Below are 20,391 nucleotides of genomic sequence, written 5' to 3' on the forward strand. Positions count from 1 at the left end.
CGTGTGAATTCGTCAATGTTTGGGAGTGAGGGATGCAGTAAAGAAGGATTAGTGGATCGGAAATGAGATTGTCGTATCCCAAAAGAAAATCCTGTCGTTGCCGTAGAAACGTTACTCAATTTAGAAGGAAATGTCTTAGAACACATAGTATTTCATAGCGACGCAATTTCCGTGTGAATTCGTCAATGTGTGGGAGTGAGGGATGCAGTAAAGAAGGATTAGTGGATCGGAAATGAGATTGTCGTATCCCAAAAGAAAATCCTGTCGTTGCCATAGAAACGTTACTCAATTTAGAAGGAAATGTCTTAGAACACATAGTATTTCATAGCGACGCAATTTCCGTGTGAATTCGTCAATGTTTGGGAGTGAGGGATGCAGTAAAGAAGGATTAGTGGATCGGAAATCAGATTGTCGTATCCCAAAAGAAAATCCTGTCGTTTCCATAGAAACGTTACTCGATTTAGAAGGAAATGTCTTAGAACACATAGTATTTCATAGCGACGCAATTTCCGTGTGAATTCGTCATTGTGTGGGAGTGAGGGATGCAGTAAAGAAGGATTAGTGGATCGGAAAGGAGATTGTCGTATCCCAAAAGAAAATCCTGTCGTTGCCATAGAAACGTTACTCGATTTAGAAGGAAATGTCTTAGAACACATAGTATTTCATAGCGACGCAATATCCGTGTGAATTCGTCAATGTTTGGGAGTGAGGGATGCAGTAAAGAAGGATTAGTGGATCGGAAATGAGATTGTCGTATCCCAAAAGAAAATCCTGTCGTTTCCATAGAAACGTTACTCGAATTAGTAGGAAATGTCTTAGAACACATAGTACTCGTATTTCATAGCGACGCAATTTCCGTGTGAATTCGTCAATGTGTGGGAGTGAGGGATGCAGTAAAGAAGGATTAGTGGATCGGAAATGAGATTGTCGTATCCCAAAAGAAAATCCTGTCGTTGCCGTAGAAACGTTACTCAATTTAGAAGGAAATGTCTTAGAACACATAGTATTTCACAGCGACGCAATTTCCGTGTGAATTCGTCAATGTGTGGGAGTGAGGGATGCAGTAAAGAAGGATTAGTGGATCGGAAATGAGATTGTCGTATCCCAAAAGAAAATCCTGTCGTTGCCATAGAAACGTTACTCAATTTAGAAGGAAATGTCTTAGAACACATAGTATTTCATAGCGACGCAATTTCCGTGTGAATTCGTCAATGTTTGGGAGTGAGGGATGCAGTAAAGAAGGATTAGTGGATCGGAAATCAGATTGTCGTATCCCAAAAGAAAATCCTGTCGTTTCCATAGAAACGTTACTCGATTTAGAAGGAAATGTCTTAGAACACATAGTATTTCATAGCGACGCAATTTCCGTGTGAATTCGTCAATGTGTGGGAGTGAGGGATGCAGTAAAGAAGGATTAGTGGATTGGAAATGAGATTGTCGTATCCCAAAAGAAAACCCTGTCGTTTCCATAGAACCGTTACTCGATTTAGAAGGAAATGTCTTAGAACACATAGTACTAGTATTTCATAGCGACGGAATTTCCGTGTGAATTCGTCAATGTTTGGGAGTGAGGGATGCAGTAAAGAAGGATTAGTGGATCGGAAATGTGATGGTCGTATCCCAAAAGAAAATCCTGTCGTTTCCATAGAAACGTTACTCGATTTAGAAGGAAATGTCTTAGAACACATAGTATTTCATAGCGACGCAATTTCCGTGTGAATTCGTCAATGTTTGGGAGTGAGGGATGAAGTAAAGAAGGATTAGTGGATCGGAAATGTGATTGTCGTATCCCAAAAGAAAATCCTGTCGTTTCCATAGAAACGTTACTCGATTTAGAAGGAAATGTCTTAGAACACATAGTACTCGTATTTCATAGCGACGCAATTTCCGTGTGAATTCGTCAATGTGTGGGAGTGAGGGATGCAGTAAAGACGGATTAGTGGATCGGAAATGAGATTGTCGTATCCCAAAAGAAAATCCTGTCGTTTCCACAGAAACGTTACTCGATTTAGAACTAAATGTCTTAGAACACATAGTATATCATAGCGACGCAATTTCCGTGTGAATTCGTTAATGTGTGGGAGTGAGAGATGCAGTAAAGAAGGATTAGTGGATCGGAAATGAGATTGTCGTATCCCAAAAGAAAATCCTGTCGTTTCCATAGAACCGTTACTCGATTTAGAAGGAAATGTCTTAGAACACATAGTACTAGTATTTCATAGCGACGGAATTTCCGTGTGAATTCGTTAATGTTTGGGAGTGAGGGATGCAGTAAAGAAGGATTAGTGGATCGGAAATGTGATAGTCGTATCCCAAAAGAAAATCCTGTCGTTTCCATAGAAACGTTACTCGATTTAGAAGGAAATGTCTTAGAACACATAGTACTCGTATTTCATAGCGACGCAATTTCCGTGTGAATTCGTCAATGTGTGGGAGTGAGGGATGCAGTAAAGAAGGATTAGTGGATCGGAAATGAGATTGTCGTTTCCCAAAAGAAAATCCTGTCGTTTCCATAGAAACGTTACTCGATTTAGAAGGAAATGTCTTATAACACATAGTATTTCATAGCGACGCAATTTCCGTGTGAATTCGTCAATGTTTGGGAGTGAGGGATGCAGTAAAGAAGGATTAGTGGATCGGAAATGTGATAGTCGTATCCCAAAAGAAAATCCCGTCGTTTCCATAGCAACGTTACTCGATTTAGAAGGAAATGTCTTAGAACACATAGTACTCGTATTTCATACGGACGCAAGTTCCGTGTGAATTCGTCAATGTGTGGGAGTGAGGGATGCAGTAAAGAAGGATTAGTGGATCGGAAATGAGATTGTCGTATCCCAAAAGAAAATCCTGTCGTTTCCTTTGAAAAGTTACTCGATTTAGAAGGAAATGTTTTAGAACACATAGTATTTCATAGCGACGCAATTTCCGTGTGATTTCGTCAATGTGTGGGAGTGAGGGATGCAGTAAAGAAGGATTAATTGATCGGAAATGAGATTGTCTTGTCCCCAAAGAAAATCCTGTCGTTTCCATAGAAACGTTACTCGATTTAGAAGGAAATGTCTTAGAACACATAGTATTTCATAGCGACGCAATTTCCGTGTGAATTCGTCAATGTTTGGGAGTGATTGATGAAGTAAAGAAGGATTAGTGGATCGGAAATGTGATTGTCGTATCCCAAAAGAAAATCCTGTCGTTTCCATAGAACCGTTACTCGATTTAGAAGGAAATGTCTTAGAACACATAGTACTAGTATTTCATAGCGACGGGATTTCCGTGTGAATTCGTCAATGTTTGGGAGTGAGGGATGCAGTAAAGAAGGATTAGTGGATCGGAAATGAGATTGTCGTATCCCAAAAGAAAATCCTGTCGTTGCCGTAGAAACGTTACTCAATTTAGAAGGAAATGTCTTAGAACACATAGTATTTCATAGCGACGCAATTTCCGTGTGAATTCGTCAATGTGTGGGAGTGAGGGATGCAGTAAAGAAGGATTAGTGGATCGGAAATGAGATTGTCGTATCCCAAAAGAAAATCCTGTCGTTGCCATAGAAACGTTACTCAATTTAGAAGGAAATGTCTTAGAACACATAGTATTTCATAGCGACGCAATTTCCGTGTGAATTCGTCAATGTTTGGGAGTGAGGGATGCAGTAAAGAAGGATTAGTGGATCGGAAATCAGATTGTCGTATCCCAAAAGAAAATCCTGTCGTTTCCATAGAAACGTTACTCGATTTAGAAGGAAATGTCTTAGAACACATAGTATTTCATAGCGACGCAATTTCCGTGTGAATTCGTCATTGTGTGGGAGTGAGGGATGCAGTAAAGAAGGATTAGTGGATCGGAAAGGAGATTGTCGTATCCCAAAAGAAAATCCTGTCGTTGCCATAGAAACGTTACTCGATTTAGAAGGAAATGTCTTAGAACACATAGTATTTCATAGCGACGCAATATCCGTGTGAATTCGTCAATGTTTGGGAGTGAGGGATGCAGTAAAGAAGGATTAGTGGATCGGAAATGAGATTGTCGTATCCCAAAAGAAAATCCTGTCGTTTCCATAGAAACGTTACTCGAATTAGTAGGAAATGTCTTAGAACACATAGTACTCGTATTTCATAGCGACGCAATTTCCGTGTGAATTCGTCAATGTGTGGGAGTGAGGGATGCAGTAAAGAAGGATTAGTGGATCGGAAATGAGATTGTCGTATCCCAAAAGAAAATCCTGTCGTTGCCGTAGAAACGTTACTCAATTTAGAAGGAAATGTCTTAGAACACATAGTATTTCACAGCGACGCAATTTCCGTGTGAATTCGTCAATGTGTGGGAGTGAGGGATGCAGTAAAGAAGGATTAGTGGATCGGAAATGAGATTGTCGTATCCCAAAAGAAAATCCTGTCGTTGCCATAGAAACGTTACTCAATTTAGAAGGAAATGTCTTAGAACACATAGTATTTCATAGCGACGCAATTTCCGTGTGAATTCGTCAATGTTTGGGAGTGAGGGATGCAGTAAAGAAGGATTAGTGGATCGGAAATCAGATTGTCGTATCCCAAAAGAAAATCCTGTCGTTTCCATAGAAACGTTACTCGATTTAGAAGGAAATGTCTTAGAACACATAGTATTTCATAGCGACGCAATTTCCGTGTGAATTCGTCAATGTGTGGGAGTGAGGGATGCAGTAAAGAAGGATTAGTGGATTGGAAATGAGATTGTCGTATCCCAAAAGAAAACCCTGTCGTTTCCATAGAACCGTTACTCGATTTAGAAGGAAATGTCTTAGAACACATAGTACTAGTATTTCATAGCGACGGAATTTCCGTGTGAATTCGTCAATGTTTGGGAGTGAGGGATGCAGTAAAGAAGGATTAGTGGATCGGAAATGTGATGGTCGTATCCCAAAAGAAAATCCTGTCGTTTCCATAGAAACGTTACTCGATTTAGAAGGAAATGTCTTAGAACACATAGTATTTCATAGCGACGCAATTTCCGTGTGAATTCGTCAATGTTTGGGAGTGAGGGATGAAGTAAAGAAGGATTAGTGGATCGGAAATGTGATTGTCGTATCCCAAAAGAAAATCCTGTCGTTTCCATAGAAACGTTACTCGATTTAGAAGGAAATGTCTTAGAACACATAGTACTCGTATTTCATAGCGACGCAATTTCCGTGTGAATTCGTCAATGTGTGGGAGTGAGGGATGCAGTAAAGACGGATTAGTGGATCGGAAATGAGATTGTCGTATCCCAAAAGAAAATCCTGTCGTTTCCACAGAAACGTTACTCGATTTAGAACTAAATGTCTTAGAACACATAGTATATCATAGCGACGCAATTTCCGTGTGAATTCGTTAATGTGTGGGAGTGAGAGATGCAGTAAAGAAGGATTAGTGGATCGGAAATGAGATTGTCGTATCCCAAAAGAAAATCCTGTCGTTTCCATAGAACCGTTACTCGATTTAGAAGGAAATGTCTTAGAACACATAGTACTAGTATTTCATAGCGACGGAATTTCCGTGTGAATTCGTTAATGTTTGGGAGTGAGGGATGCAGTAAAGAAGGATTAGTGGATCGGAAATGTGATAGTCGTATCCCAAAAGAAAATCCTGTCGTTTCCATAGAAACGTTACTCGATTTAGAAGGAAATGTCTTAGAACACATAGTACTCGTATTTCATAGCGACGCAATTTCCGTGTGAATTCGTCAATGTGTGGGAGTGAGGGATGCAGTAAAGAAGGATTAGTGGATCGGAAATGAGATTGTCGTTTCCCAAAAGAAAATCCTGTCGTTTCCATAGAAACGTTACTCGATTTAGAAGGAAATGTCTTATAACACATAGTATTTCATAGCGACGCAATTTCCGTGTGAATTCGTCAATGTTTGGGAGTGAGGGATGCAGTAAAGAAGGATTAGTGGATCGGAAATGTGATAGTCGTATCCCAAAAGAAAATCCCGTCGTTTCCATAGCAACGTTACTCGATTTAGAAGGAAATGTCTTAGAACACATAGTACTCGTATTTCATACGGACGCAAGTTCCGTGTGAATTCGTCAATGTGTGGGAGTGAGGGATGCAGTAAAGAAGGATTAGTGGATCGGAAATGAGATTGTCGTATCCCAAAAGAAAATCCTGTCGTTTCCTTTGAAAAGTTACTCGATTTAGAAGGAAATGTTTTAGAACACATAGTATTTCATAGCGACGCAATTTCCGTGTGATTTCGTCAATGTGTGGGAGTGAGGGATGCAGTAAAGAAGGATTAATTGATCGGAAATGAGATTGTCTTGTCCCCAAAGAAAATCCTGTCGTTTCCATAGAAACGTTACTCGATTTAGAAGGAAATGTCTTAGAACACATAGTATTTCATAGCGACGCAATTTCCGTGTGAATTCGTCAATGTTTGGGAGTGATTGATGAAGTAAAGAAGGATTAGTGGATCGGAAATGTGATTGTCGTATCCCAAAAGAAAATCCTGTCGTTTCCATAGAACCGTTACTCGATTTAGAAGGAAATGTCTTAGAACACATAGTACTAGTATTTCATAGCGACGGGATTTCCGTGTGAATTCGTCAATGTTTGGGAGTGAGGGATGCAGTAAAGAAGGATTAGTGGATCGGAAATGAGATTGTCGTATCCCAAAAGAAAATCCTGTCGTTGCCGTAGAAACGTTACTCAATTTAGAAGGAAATGTCTTAGAACACATAGTATTTCATAGCGACGCAATTTCCGTGTGAATTCGTCAATGTGTGGGAGTGAGGGATGCAGTATGAAGGATTAGTGGATCGGAAATGAGATTGTCGTATCCCAAAAGAAAATCCTGTCGTTGCCATAGAAACGTTACTCAATTTAGAAGGAAATGTCTTAGAACACATAGTATTTCATAGCGACGCAATTTCCGTGTGAATTCGTCAATGTTTGGGAGTGAGGGATGCAGTAAAGAAGGATTAGTGGATCGGAAATCAGATTGTCGTATCCCAAAAGAAAATCCTGTCGTTTCCATAGAAACGTTACTCGATTTAGAAGGAAATGTCTTAGAACACATAGTATTTCATAGCGACGCAATTTCCGTGTGAATTCGTCATTGTGTGGGAGTGAGGGATGCAGTAAAGAAGGATTAGTGGATCGGAAAGGAGATTGTCGTATCCCAAAAGAAAATCCTGTCGTTTCCATAGAAACGTTACTCGATTTAGAAGGAAATGTCTTATAACACATAGTATTTCATAGCGACGCAATTTCCGTGTGAATTCGTCAATGTGTGGGAGTGAGGGATGCAGTAAAGAAGGATTAGTGGATCGGAAATGAGATTGTCGTATCCCAAAAGAAAATCCTGTCGTTTCCATAGAAACGTTACTCGATTTAGAAGGAAATGTCTTAGAACACATAGTACTCGTATTTCATAGCGACGCAATTTCCGTGTGAATTCGTCAATGTGTGGGAGTGAGGGATGCAGTAAAGAAGGATTAGTGGATCGGAAATGAGATTGTCGTATCCCAAAAGAAAATCCTGTCGTTTCCTTTGAAAAGTTACTCGATTTAGAAGGAAATGTTTTAGAACACATAGTATTTCATAGCGACGCAATTTCCGTGTGATTTCGTCAATGTGTGGGAGTGAGGGATGCAGTAAAGAAGGATTAGTTGATCGGAAATGAGATTGTCTTGTCCCCAAAGAAAATCCTGTCGTTTCCATAGAAACGTTACTCGATTTAGAAGGAAATGTCTTAGAACACATAGTATTTCATAGCGACGCAATTTCCGTGTGAATTCGTCAATGTTTGGGAGTGATTGATGAAGTAAAGAAGGATTAGTGGATCGGAAATGTGATTGTCGTATCCCAAAAGAAAATCCTGTCGTTTCCATAGAAACGTTACTCGATTTAGAAGGAAATGTCTTAGAACACATAGTACTCGTATTTCATAGCGACGCAATTTTTGTGTGAATTCGACAATGTGTGGGAGTGAGGGATGCAGTAAAGACGGATTAGTGGATCGGAAATGAGATTGTCGTATCCCAAAAGTAAATCCTGTCGTTTCCATAGAAACGTTACTCGATTTAGAACTAAATGTCTTAGAACAGATAGTATATCATAGCGACGCAATTTCCGTGTGAATTCGTTAATGTGTGGGAGTGAGAGATGCAGTAAAGAAGGATTAGTGGATCGGAAATGAGATTGTCGTATCCCAAAAGAAAATCCTGTCGTTTCCATAGAACCGTTACTCGATTTAGAAGGAAATGTCTTAGAACACATAGTACTAGTTTTTCATAGCGACGGGATTTCCGTGTGAATTCGTTAATGTTTGGGAGTGAGGGATGCAGTAAAGAAGGATTAGTGGATCGGAAATGTGATAGTAGTCTCCCAAAAGAAAATCCTGTCGGTTCCATAGAAACGTTACTCGGTTTAGAAGGAAATGTCTTAGAACACATAGTACTCGTATTTCATAGCGACGCAATTTCCGTGTGAATTCGTCAATGTGTGGGAGTGAGGGATGCAGTAAAGAAGGATTAGTGGATCGGAAATGAGATTGTCGTATCCGAAAAGAAAATCCTGTCGTTTCCAACGAAACGTTACTCGATTTAGAAGGAAATGTCTTATAACACATAGTATTTCATAGCGACGCAATTTCCGTGTGAATTCGTCAATGTTTGGGAGTGAGGGATGCAGTAAAGAAGGATTAGTGGATCGGAAATGTGATAGTCGTATCCCAAAAGAAAATCCCGTCGTTTCCATAGAAACGTTACTCGATTTAGAATGAAATGTCTTAGAACACATAGTACTCGAATTTCATAGCGACGCAATTTTTGTGTGAATTCGACAATGTGTGGGAGTGAGGGATGCAGTAAAGACGGATTAGTGGATCGGAAATGAGATTGTCGTATCCCAAAAGTAAATCCTGTCGTTTCTATAGAAACGTTACTCGATTTAGAACTAAATGTCTTAGAACAGATAGTATATCATAGCGACGCAATTTCCGTGTGAATTCGTTAATGTGTGGGAGTGAGAGATGCAGTAAAGAAGGATTAGTGGATTGGAAATGAGATTGTCGTATCCCAAAAGAAAATCCTGTCGTTTCCATAGAACCGTTACTCGATTTAGAAGGAAATGTCTTAGAACACATAGTACTAGTATTTCATAGCGACGGGATTTCCGTGTGAATTCGTCAATGTTTGGGAGTGAGGGATGCAGTAAAGAAGGATTAGTGGATCGGAAATGAGATTGTCGTATCCCAAAAGAAAATCCTGTCGTTGCCGTAGAAACGTTACTCAATTTAGAAGGAAATGTCTTAGAACACATAGTATTTCATAGCGACGCAATTTCCGTGTGAATTCGTCAATGTGTGGGAGTGAGGGATGCAGTAAAGAAGGATTAGTGGATCGGAAATGAGATTGTCGTATCCCAAAAGAAAATCCTGTCGTTGCCATAGAAACGTTACTCAATTTAGAAGGAAATGTCTTAGAACACATAGTATTTCATAGCGACGCAATTTCCGTGTGGATTCGTCAATGTTTGGGAGTGAGGGATGCAGTAAAGAAGGATTAGTGGATCGGAAATCAGATTGTCGTATCCCAAAAGAAAATCCTGTCGTTTCCATAGAAACGTTACTCGATTTAGAAGGAAATGTCTTAGAACACATAGTATTTCATAGCGACGCAATTTCCGTGTGAATTCGTCATTGTGTGGGAGTGAGGGATGCAGTAAAGAAGGATTAGTGGATCGGAAAGGAGATTGTCGTATCCCAAAAGAAAATCCTGTCGTTTCCATAGAAACGTTACTCGATTTAGAAGGAAATGTCTTAGAACACATAGTATTTCATAGCGACGCAATATCCGTGTGAATTCGTCAATGTTTGGGAGTGAGGGATGCAGTAAAGAAGGATTAGTGGATCGGAAATGAGATTGTCGTATCCCAAAAGAAAATCCTGTCGTTTCCATAGAAACGTTACTCGAATTAGTAGGAAATGTCTTAGAACACATAGTACTCGTATTTCATAGCGACGCAATTTCCGTGTGAATTCGTCAATGTGTGGGTTTTGAGGGATGCAGTAAAGAAGGATTAGTGGATCGGAAATGAGATTGTCGTATCCCAAAAGAAAATCCTGTCGTTGCCGTAGAAACGTTACTCAATTTAGAAGGAAATGTCTTAGAACACATAGTATTTCACAGCGACGCAATTTCCGTGTGAATTCGTCAATGTGTGGGAGTGAGGGATGCAGTAAAGAAGGATTAGTGGATCGGAAATGAGATTGTCGTATCCCAAAAGAAAATCCTGTCGTTGCCATAGAAACGTTACTCAATTTAGAAGGAAATGTCTTAGAACACATAGTATTTCATAGCGACGCAATTTCCGTGTGAATTCGTCAATGTTTGGGAGTGAGGGATGCAGTAAAGAAGGATTAGTGGATCGGAAATCAGATTGTCGTATCCCAAAAGAAAATCCTGTCGTTTCCATAGAAACGTTACTCGATTTAGAAGGAAATGTCTTAGAACACATAGTATTTCATAGCGACGCAATTTCCGTGTGAATTCGTCAATGTGTGGGAGTGAGGGATGCAGTAAAGAAGGATTAGTGGATTGGAAATGAGATTGTCGTATCCCAAAAGAAAACCCTGTCGTTTCCATAGAACCGTTACTCGATTTAGAAGGAAATGTCTTAGAACACATAGTACTAGTATTTCATAGCGACGGAATTTCCGTGTGAATTCGTCAATGTTTGGGAGTGAGGGATGCAGTAAAGAAGGATTAGTGGATCGGAAATGTGATGGTCGTATCCCAAAAGAAAATCCTGTCGTTTCCATAGAAACGTTACTCGATTTAGAAGGAAATGTCTTAGAACACATAGTATTTCATAGCGACGCAATTTCCGTGTGAATTCGTCAATGTTTGGGAGTGAGGGATGAAGTAAAGAAGGATTAGTGGATCGGAAATGTGATTGTCGTATCCCAAAAGAAAATCCTGTCGTTTCCATAGAAACGTTACTCGATTTAGAAGGAAATGTCTTAGAACACATAGTACTCGTATTTCATAGCGACGCAATTTCCGTGTGAATTCGTCAATGTGTGGGAGTGAGGGATGCAGTAAAGACGGATTAGTGGATCGGAAATGAGATTGTCGTATCCCAAAAGAAAATCCTGTCGTTTCCACAGAAACGTTACTCGATTTAGAACTAAATGTCTTAGAACACATAGTATATCATAGCGACGCAATTTCCGTGTGAATTCGTTAATGTGTGGGAGTGAGAGATGCAGTAAAGAAGGATTAGTGGATCGGAAATGAGATTGTCGTATCCCAAAAGAAAATCCTGTCGTTTCCATAGAACCGTTACTCGATTTAGAAGGAAATGTCTTAGAACACATAGTACTAGTATTTCATAGCGACGGAATTTCCGTGTGAATTCGTTAATGTTTGGGAGTGAGGGATGCAGTAAAGAAGGATTAGTGGATCGGAAATGTGATAGTCGTATCCCAAAAGAAAATCCTGTCGTTTCCATAGAAACGTTACTCGATTTAGAAGGAAATGTCTTAGAACACATAGTACTCGTATTTCATAGCGACGCAATTTCCGTGTGAATTCGTCAATGTGTGGGAGTGAGGGATGCAGTAAAGAAGGATTAGTGGATCGGAAATGAGATTGTCGTTTCCCAAAAGAAAATCCTGTCGTTTCCATAGAAACGTTACTCGATTTAGAAGGAAATGTCTTATAACACATAGTATTTCATAGCGACGCAATTTCCGTGTGAATTCGTCAATGTTTGGGAGTGAGGGATGCAGTAAAGAAGGATTAGTGGATCGGAAATGTGATAGTCGTATCCCAAAAGAAAATCCCGTCGTTTCCATAGCAACGTTACTCGATTTAGAAGGAAATGTCTTAGAACACATAGTACTCGTATTTCATACGGACGCAAGTTCCGTGTGAATTCGTCAATGTGTGGGAGTGAGGGATGCAGTAAAGAAGGATTAGTGGATCGGAAATGAGATTGTCGTATCCCAAAAGAAAATCCTGTCGTTTCCTTTGAAAAGTTACTCGATTTAGAAGGAAATGTTTTAGAACACATAGTATTTCATAGCGACGCAATTTCCGTGTGATTTCGTCAATGTGTGGGAGTGAGGGATGCAGTAAAGAAGGATTAGTTGATCGGAAATGAGATTGTCTTGTCCCCAAAGAAAATCCTGTCGTTTCCATAGAAACGTTACTCAATTTAGAAGGAAATGTCTTAGAACACATAGTATTTCATAGCGACGCAATTTCCGTGTGAATTCGTCAATGTGTGGGAGTGAGGGATGCAGTAAAGAAGGATTAGTGGATCGGAAATGAGATTGTCGTATCCCAAAAGAAAATCCTGTCGTTGCCATAGAAACGTTACTCAATTTAGAAGGAAATGTCTTAGAACACATAGTATTTCATAGCGACGCAATTTCCGTGTGAATTCGTCAATGTTTGGGAGTGAGGGATGCAGTAAAGAAGGATTAGTGGATCGGAAATCAGATTGTCGTATCCCAAAAGAAAATCCTGTCGTTTCCATAGAAACGTTACTCGATTTAGAAGGAAATGTCTTAGAACACATAGTATTTCATAGCGACGCAATTTCCGTGTGAATTCGTCATTGTGTGGGAGTGAGGGATGCAGTAAAGAAGGATTAGTGGATCGGAAAGGAGATTGTCGTATCCCAAAAGAAAATCCTGTCGTTTCCATAGAAACGTTACTCGATTTAGAAGGAAATGTCTTATAACACATAGTATTTCATAGCGACGCAATTTCCGTGTGAATTCGTCAATGTGTGGGAGTGAGGGATGCAGTAAAGAAGGATTAGTGGATCGGAAATGAGATTGTCGTATCCCAAAAGAAAATCCTGTCGTTTCCATAGAAACGTTACTCGATTTAGAAGGAAATGTCTTAGAACACATAGTACTCGTATTTCATAGCGACGCAATTTCCGTGTGAATTCGTCAATGTGTGGGAGTGAGGGATGCAGTAAAGAAGGATTAGTGGATCGGAAATGAGATTGTCGTATCCCAAAAGAAAATCCTGTCGTTTCCTTTGAAAAGTTACTCGATTTAGAAGGAAATGTTTTAGAACACATAGTATTTCATAGCGACGCAATTTCCGTGTGATTTCGTCAATGTGTGGGAGTGAGGGATGCAGTAAAGAAGGATTAGTTGATCGGAAATGAGATTGTCTTGTCCCCAAAGAAAATCCTGTCGTTTCCATAGAAACGTTACTCGATTTAGAAGGAAATGTCTTAGAACACATAGTATTTCATAGCGACGCAATTTCCGTGTGAATTCGTCAATGTTTGGGAGTGATTGATGAAGTAAAGAAGGATTAGTGGATCGGAAATGTGATTGTCGTATCCCAAAAGAAAATCCTGTCGTTTCCATAGAAACGTTACTCGATTTAGAAGGAAATGTCTTAGAACACATAGTACTCGTATTTCATAGCGACGCAATTTTTGTGTGAATTCGACAATGTGTGGGAGTGAGGGATGCAGTAAAGACGGATTAGTGGATCGGAAATGAGATTGTCGTATCCCAAAAGTAAATCCTGTCGTTTCCATAGAAACGTTACTCGATTTAGAACTAAATGTCTTAGAACAGATAGTATATCATAGCGACGCAATTTCCGTGTGAATTCGTTAATGTGTGGGAGTGAGAGATGCAGTAAAGAAGGATTAGTGGATCGGAAATGAGATTGTCGTATCCCAAAAGAAAATCCTGTCGTTTCCATAGAACCGTTACTCGATTTAGAAGGAAATGTCTTAGAACACATAGTACTAGTTTTTCATAGCGACGGGATTTCCGTGTGAATTCGTTAATGTTTGGGAGTGAGGGATGCAGTAAAGAAGGATTAGTGGATCGGAAATGTGATAGTAGTCTCCCAAAAGAAAATCCTGTCGGTTCCATAGAAACGTTACTCGGTTTAGAAGGAAATGTCTTAGAACACATAGTACTCGTATTTCATAGCGACGCAATTTCCGTGTGAATTCGTCAATGTGTGGGAGTGAGGGATGCAGTAAAGAAGGATTAGTGGATCGGAAATGAGATTGTCGTATCCGTAAAGAAAATCCTGTCGTTTCCAACGAAACGTTACTCGATTTAGAAGGAAATGTCTTATAACACATAGTATTTCATAGCGACGCAATTTCCGTGTGAATTCGTCAATGTTTGGGAGTGAGGGATGCAGTAAAGAAGGATTAGTGGATCGGAAATGTGATAGTCGTATCCCAAAAGAAAATCCCGTCGTTTCCATAGAAACGTTACTCGATTTAGAATGAAATGTCTTAGAACACATAGTACTCGTATTTCATAGCGACGCAATTTCCGTGTGAATTCGTCAATGTGTGGGAGTGAGGGATGCAGTAAAGAAGGATTAGTGGATCGGAAATGAGATTGTCGTATCCCAAAAGAAAATCCTGTCGTTTCCATAGAAACGTTACTCGATTTAGAAGGAAATGTCTTAGAACACATAGTATTTCATAGCGACGCAATTTCCGTGTGAATTCGTCATTGTGTGGGAGTGAGGGATGCAGTAAAGAAGGATTAGTGGATCGGAAAGGAGATTGTCGTATCCCAAAAGAAAATCCTGTCGTTTCCATAGAAACGTTACTCGATTTAGAAGGAAATGTCTTATAACACATAGTATTTCATAGCGACGCAATTTCCGTGTGAATTCGTCAATGTGTGGGAGTGAGGGATGCAGTAAAGAAGGATTAGTGGATCGGAAATGAGATTGTCGTATCCCAAAAGAAAATCCTGTCGTTGCCGTAGAAACGTTACTCAATTTAGAAGGAAATGTCTTAGAACACATAGTATTTCATAGCGACGCAATTTCCGTGTGAATTCGTCAATGTGTGGGAGTGAGGGATGCAGTAAAGAAGGATTAGTGGATCGGAAATGAGATTGTCGTATCCCAAAAGAAAATCCTGTCGTTGCCATAGAAACGTTACTCAATTTAGAAGGAAATGTCTTAGAACACATAGTATTTCATAGCGACGCAATTTCCGTGTGAATTCGTCAATGTTTGGGAGTGAGGGATGCAGTAAAGAAGGATTAGTGGATCGGAAATCAGATTGTCGTATCCCAAAAGAAAATCCTGTCGTTTCCATAGAAACGTTACTCGATTTAGAAGGAAATGTCTTAGAACACATAGTATTTCATAGCGACGCAATTTCCGTGTGAATTCGTCATTGTGTGGGAGTGAGGGATGCAGTAAAGAAGGATTAGTGGATCGGAAAGGAGATTGTCGTATCCCAAAAGAAAATCCTGTCGTTTCCATAGAAACGTTACTCGATTTAGAAGGAAATGTCTTATAACACATAGTATTTCATAGCGACGCAATTTCCGTGTGAATTCGTCAATGTGTGGGAGTGAGGGATGCAGTAAAGAAGGATTAGTGGATCGGAAATGAGATTGTCGTATCCCAAAAGAAAATCCTGTCGTTGCCGTAGAAACGTTACTCAATTTAGAAGGAAATGTCTTAGAACACATAGTATTTCATAGCGACGCAATTTCCGTGTGAATTCGTCAATGTGTGGGAGTGAGGGATGCAGTAAAGAAGGATTAGTGGATCGGAAATGAGATTGTCGTATCCCAAAAGAAAATCCTGTCGTTGCCATAGAAACGTTACTCAATTTAGAAGGAAATGTCTTAGAACACATAGTATTTCATAGCGACGCAATTTCCGTGTGAATTCGTCAATGTTTGGGAGTGAGGGATGCAGTAAAGAAGGATTAGTGGATCGGAAATCAGATTGTCGTATCCCAAAAGAAAATCCTGTCGTTTCCATAGAAACGTTACTCGATTTAGAAGGAAATGTCTTAGAACACATAGTATTTCATAGCGACGCAATTTCCGTGTGAATTCGTCATTGTGTGGGAGTGAGGGATGCAGTAAAGAAGGATTAGTGGATCGGAAATGAGATTGTCGTATCCCAAAAGAAAATCCTGTCGTTTCCATAGAAACGTTACTCGATTTAGAAGGAAATGTCTTAGAACACATAGTATTTCATAGCGACGCAATTTCCGTGTGAATTCGTCAATGTGTGGGGGTGAGGGATGCAGTAAAGAAGGATTAGTGGATCGGAAATGAGATTGTCGTATCCCAAAAGAAAATCCTGTCGTTGCCATAGAAACGTTACTCAATTTAGAAGGAAATGTCTTAGAACACATAGTATTTCATAGCGACGCAATTTCCGTGTGAATTCGTCAGTGTTTGGGAGTGAGGGATGCAGTAATGAAGGATTAGTGGATCGGAAATGAGATTGTCGTATCCCAAAAGAAAATCCTGTCGTTTCCATAGAAACGTTACTCGATTTAGAAGGAAATGTCTTAGAACACATAGTATTTCATAGCGACGCAATTTCCGTGTGAATTCGTCAATGTGTGGGAGTGAGGGATGCAGTAAAGAAGGATTAGTGGATTGGAAATGAGATTGTCGTATCCCAAATGAAAACCCTGTCGTTTCCACAGAACCGTTACTCGATTTAGAAGGAAATGTCTTAGAACACATAGTACTAGTATTTCATAGCGACGGAATTTCCGTGTGAATTCGTCAACGTTTGGGAGTGAGGGATGCAGTAAAGAAGGATTAGTGGATCGGAAATGTGATAGTCGTATCCCAAAAGAAAATCCTGTCGTTTCCATAGAAACGTTACTCGATTTAGAAGGAAATGTCTTAGAACACATAGTATTTCATAGCGACGCAATTTCCGTGTGAATTCGTCAATGTTTGGGAGTGAGGGATGAAGTAAAGAAGGATTAGTGGATCGGAAATGTGATTGTCGTATCCCAAACGAAAATCCTGTCGTTTCCATAGAAACGTTACTCGATTTAGAAGGAAATGTCTTAGAACACATAGTACTCGTATTTCATAGCGACGCAATTTCCGTGTGAATTCGTCAATGTGTGGGAGTGAGGGATGCAGTAAAGACGGATTAGTGGATCGGAAATGAGATTGTCGTATCCCAAAAGAAAATCCTGTCGTTTCCATAGAAACGTTACTCGATTTAGAACTAAATGTCTTAGAACACATAGTATATCATAGCGACGCAATTTCCATGTGAATTCGTTAATGTGTGGGAGTGAGGGATGCAGTAAAGTAGGATTAGTGGATCGGAAATGAGATTGTCGTATCCCAAAAGAAAATCCATTCGTTTCCATAGAAACGTTACTCGATTTAGAAGGAAATGTCTTAGAACACATAGTATTTCATAGCGACACAATTTCCGTGTGAATTCGTCAATGTGTGGGAGTGAGGGATGCAGTAAAGAAGGATTAGTGGATCGGAAATGAGATTGTCGTATCCCAAAAGAAAATCCTGTCGTTTCCATAGAAACGTTACTCGATTTAGAAGGAAATGTCTTAGAACACATAGTATTTCATAGCGACGCAATTTCCGTGTGAATTCGTCAATGTGTGGGAGTGAGGGATGCAGTAAAGAAGGATTAGTGGATCGGAAATGAGATTGTCGTATCCCAAAAGAAAACCTTGCCGTTTCCATAGAACCGTTACTCGATTTAGAAGGAAATGTCGTAGAACACATAGTACTAGTATTTCATAGCGACGGAATTTCCGTGTGAATTCGTCAATGTTTGGGAGTGAGGGATGCAGTAAAGAAGGATTAGTGGATCGGAAATGTGATAGTCGTATCCCAAAAGAAAATCCTGTCGTTTCCATAGAAACGTTACTCGATTTAGAAGGAAATGTCTTAGAACACATAGTATTTCATAGCGACGCAATTTCCGTGTGAATTCGTCAATGTTTGGGAGTGAGGGATGAAGTAAAGAAGGATTAGTGGATCGGAAATGTGATTGTCGTATCCCAAAAGAAAATCCTGTCGTTTCCATAGAAACGTTACTCGATTTAGAAGGAAATGTCTTAGAACACATAGTACTCGTATTTCATAGCGACGAAATTTCCGTGTGAATTCGTCAATGTGTGGGAGTGAGGGATGCAGTAAAGACGGATTAGTGTATCGGAAATGAGATTGTTGTATCCCAAAAGAAAATCCTGTCGTTTCCATAGAAACGTTACTCGATTTAGAACTAAATGTCTTAGAACACATAGTATATCATAGCGACGCAATTTCCGTGTGAATTCGTTAATGTGTGGGAGTGAGGGATGCAGTAAAGTAGGATTAGTGGATCGGAAATGAGATTGTCGTATCCCAAAAGAAAATCCTGTGGTTTCCATAGAAACGTTACTCGATTTAGAAGGAAATGTCTTAGAACACATAGTATTTCATAGCGACGCAATTTCCGTGTGAATTCGTCAATGTTTGGGAGTGAGGGATGCAGTAAAGAAGGATTAGTGGATCGGAAATGAGATTGTCGTATCCCAAAAGAAAATCCTGTCGTTTCCATAGAAACGTTACTCGATTTAGAAGGAAATGTCTTAGAACACATAGTATTTCATAGCGACTCAATTTCCGTGTGAATTCGTCAATGTGTGGGAGTGAGGGATGCAGTAAAGAAGGATTAGTGGATCGGAAAAGAGATTGTCGTATCCCAAAAGAAAATCCTGCCGTTTCCATAGAAACGTTACTCGATTTAGAAGGAAATGTCTTAGAACACATAGTACTCGTATTTCATAGCGACGGAATTTCCGTTGAATTCGTCAATGTTTGGGAGTGAGGGATGCAGTAAAGAAGGATTAGTGGATCGGAAATGTGATTGTCGTATCCCAAAAGAAAATCCTGTCGTTTCCATAGAAACGTTACTCGATTTAGAAGGAAATGTCTTAGAACACATAGTGCTCGTATTTCATAGCGACGGAATTTCCGTGTGAATACGTCAATGTGTGGGAGTGAGGGATGCAGTAAAGAAGGATTAGTGGATCGGAAATGAGATAGTCGTATCCCAAAAGAAAATCCTGTCGTTTCCATAGAAACGTTACTCGATTTAGAAGGAAATGTCTTAGGACACATAGTATTTCATAGCGACTCAATTTCCGTGTGAATTCGTCAATGTGTGGGAGTGAGGGATGCAGTAAAGAAGGATTAGTGGATCGGAAATGAGATTGTCGTATCCCAAAAGAAAATCCTGTCGTTTCCATAGAAACGTTACTCGATTTAGAAGGAAATGTCTTAGAACACATAGTATTTCATAGTGACGCAATTTCCGTGTGATTTCGTCAATGTGTGGGAGTGAGGGATTCAGTAAAGAAGGATTAGTGGATCGGAAATGAGATTGTCGTATCCCAAAAGAAAATCCTGTCGTTTCCATAGAAACGTTACTCGATTTAGAAGGAAATGTCTTACAACACATAGTACTCGTATTTCATAGCGACGGAATTTCCGTGTGAATTCGTCAATGTGTGGGAGTGAGGGATGCAGTAAAGATGGATTAGTGGATCGGAAATGAGATTGTCGTATCCCAAAAGAAAATCCTGTCGTTTCTATAGAAACGTTACTCGATTTAGAAGGAAATGTCTTAGAACACATAGTATTTCATAGCGACTCAATTTCCGTGTGAATTCGTCAATGTGTGGGAGTGAGGGATGCAGTAAAGAAGGATTAGTGGATCGGAAATGAGATTGTCGTATCCCAAAAGAAAATCCTGTCGTTTCCATAGAAACGTTACTCGATTTAGAAGGAAATGTCTTAGAACACATAGTACTCGTATTTAATAGCGACGGAATTTCCGTGTGAATTCGTCAATGTTTGGGAGTGAGGGATGCAGTAAAGAAGGATTAGTGGATCGGAAATGTGACTGTCGTATCCCAAAAGAAAATCCTGTCGTTTCCATAGAAACGTTACTCGATTTAGAAGGAAATGTCTTAGAACACATAGTACTCGTATTTCATAGCGACGGAATTTCCGTGTGAATTCGTCAATGTGTGGGAGTGAGGGATGCAGTAAAGAAGGATTAGTGGATCGGAAATGAGATTGTCGTATCCCAAAAGAAAATCCTGTCGTTTCCATAGAAACGTTACTCGATTTAGAAGGAAATGTCTTAGAACACATAGTATTTCATAGCGACTCATTTTCCGTGTGAATTCGTCAATGTGTGGGAGTGAGGGATGCAGTAAAGAAGGATTAGTGGATCGGAAATGAGATTGTCGTATCCCAAAAGAAAATCCTGTCGTTTCCATAGAAACGTTACTCGATTTAGAAGGAAATGTCTTAGAACACATAGTATTTCATAGTGACGCAATTTCCGTGTGAATTCGTCAATGTGTGGGAGTGAGGGATTCAGAAAAGAAGGATTATTGGATCGGAAATGAGATTGTCGTATCCCAAAAGAAAATCTTGTCGTTTCCATAGAAACGTTACTCGATTTAGAAGGAAATGTCTTAGAACACATAGTATTTCATAGCGACTCAATTTCCGTGTGAATTCGTCAATGTGTGGGAGTGAGGGATGCAGTAAAGAAGGATTAGTGGATCGGAAATGAGATTGTCGTATCCCAAAAGAAAATCC

The sequence above is a fragment of the Schistocerca piceifrons genome, chromosome 5, assembly GCF_021461385.2.
Source record: "Schistocerca piceifrons isolate TAMUIC-IGC-003096 chromosome 5, iqSchPice1.1, whole genome shotgun sequence".
NCBI lineage: Eukaryota > Metazoa > Arthropoda > Insecta > Orthoptera > Acrididae > Schistocerca > Schistocerca piceifrons.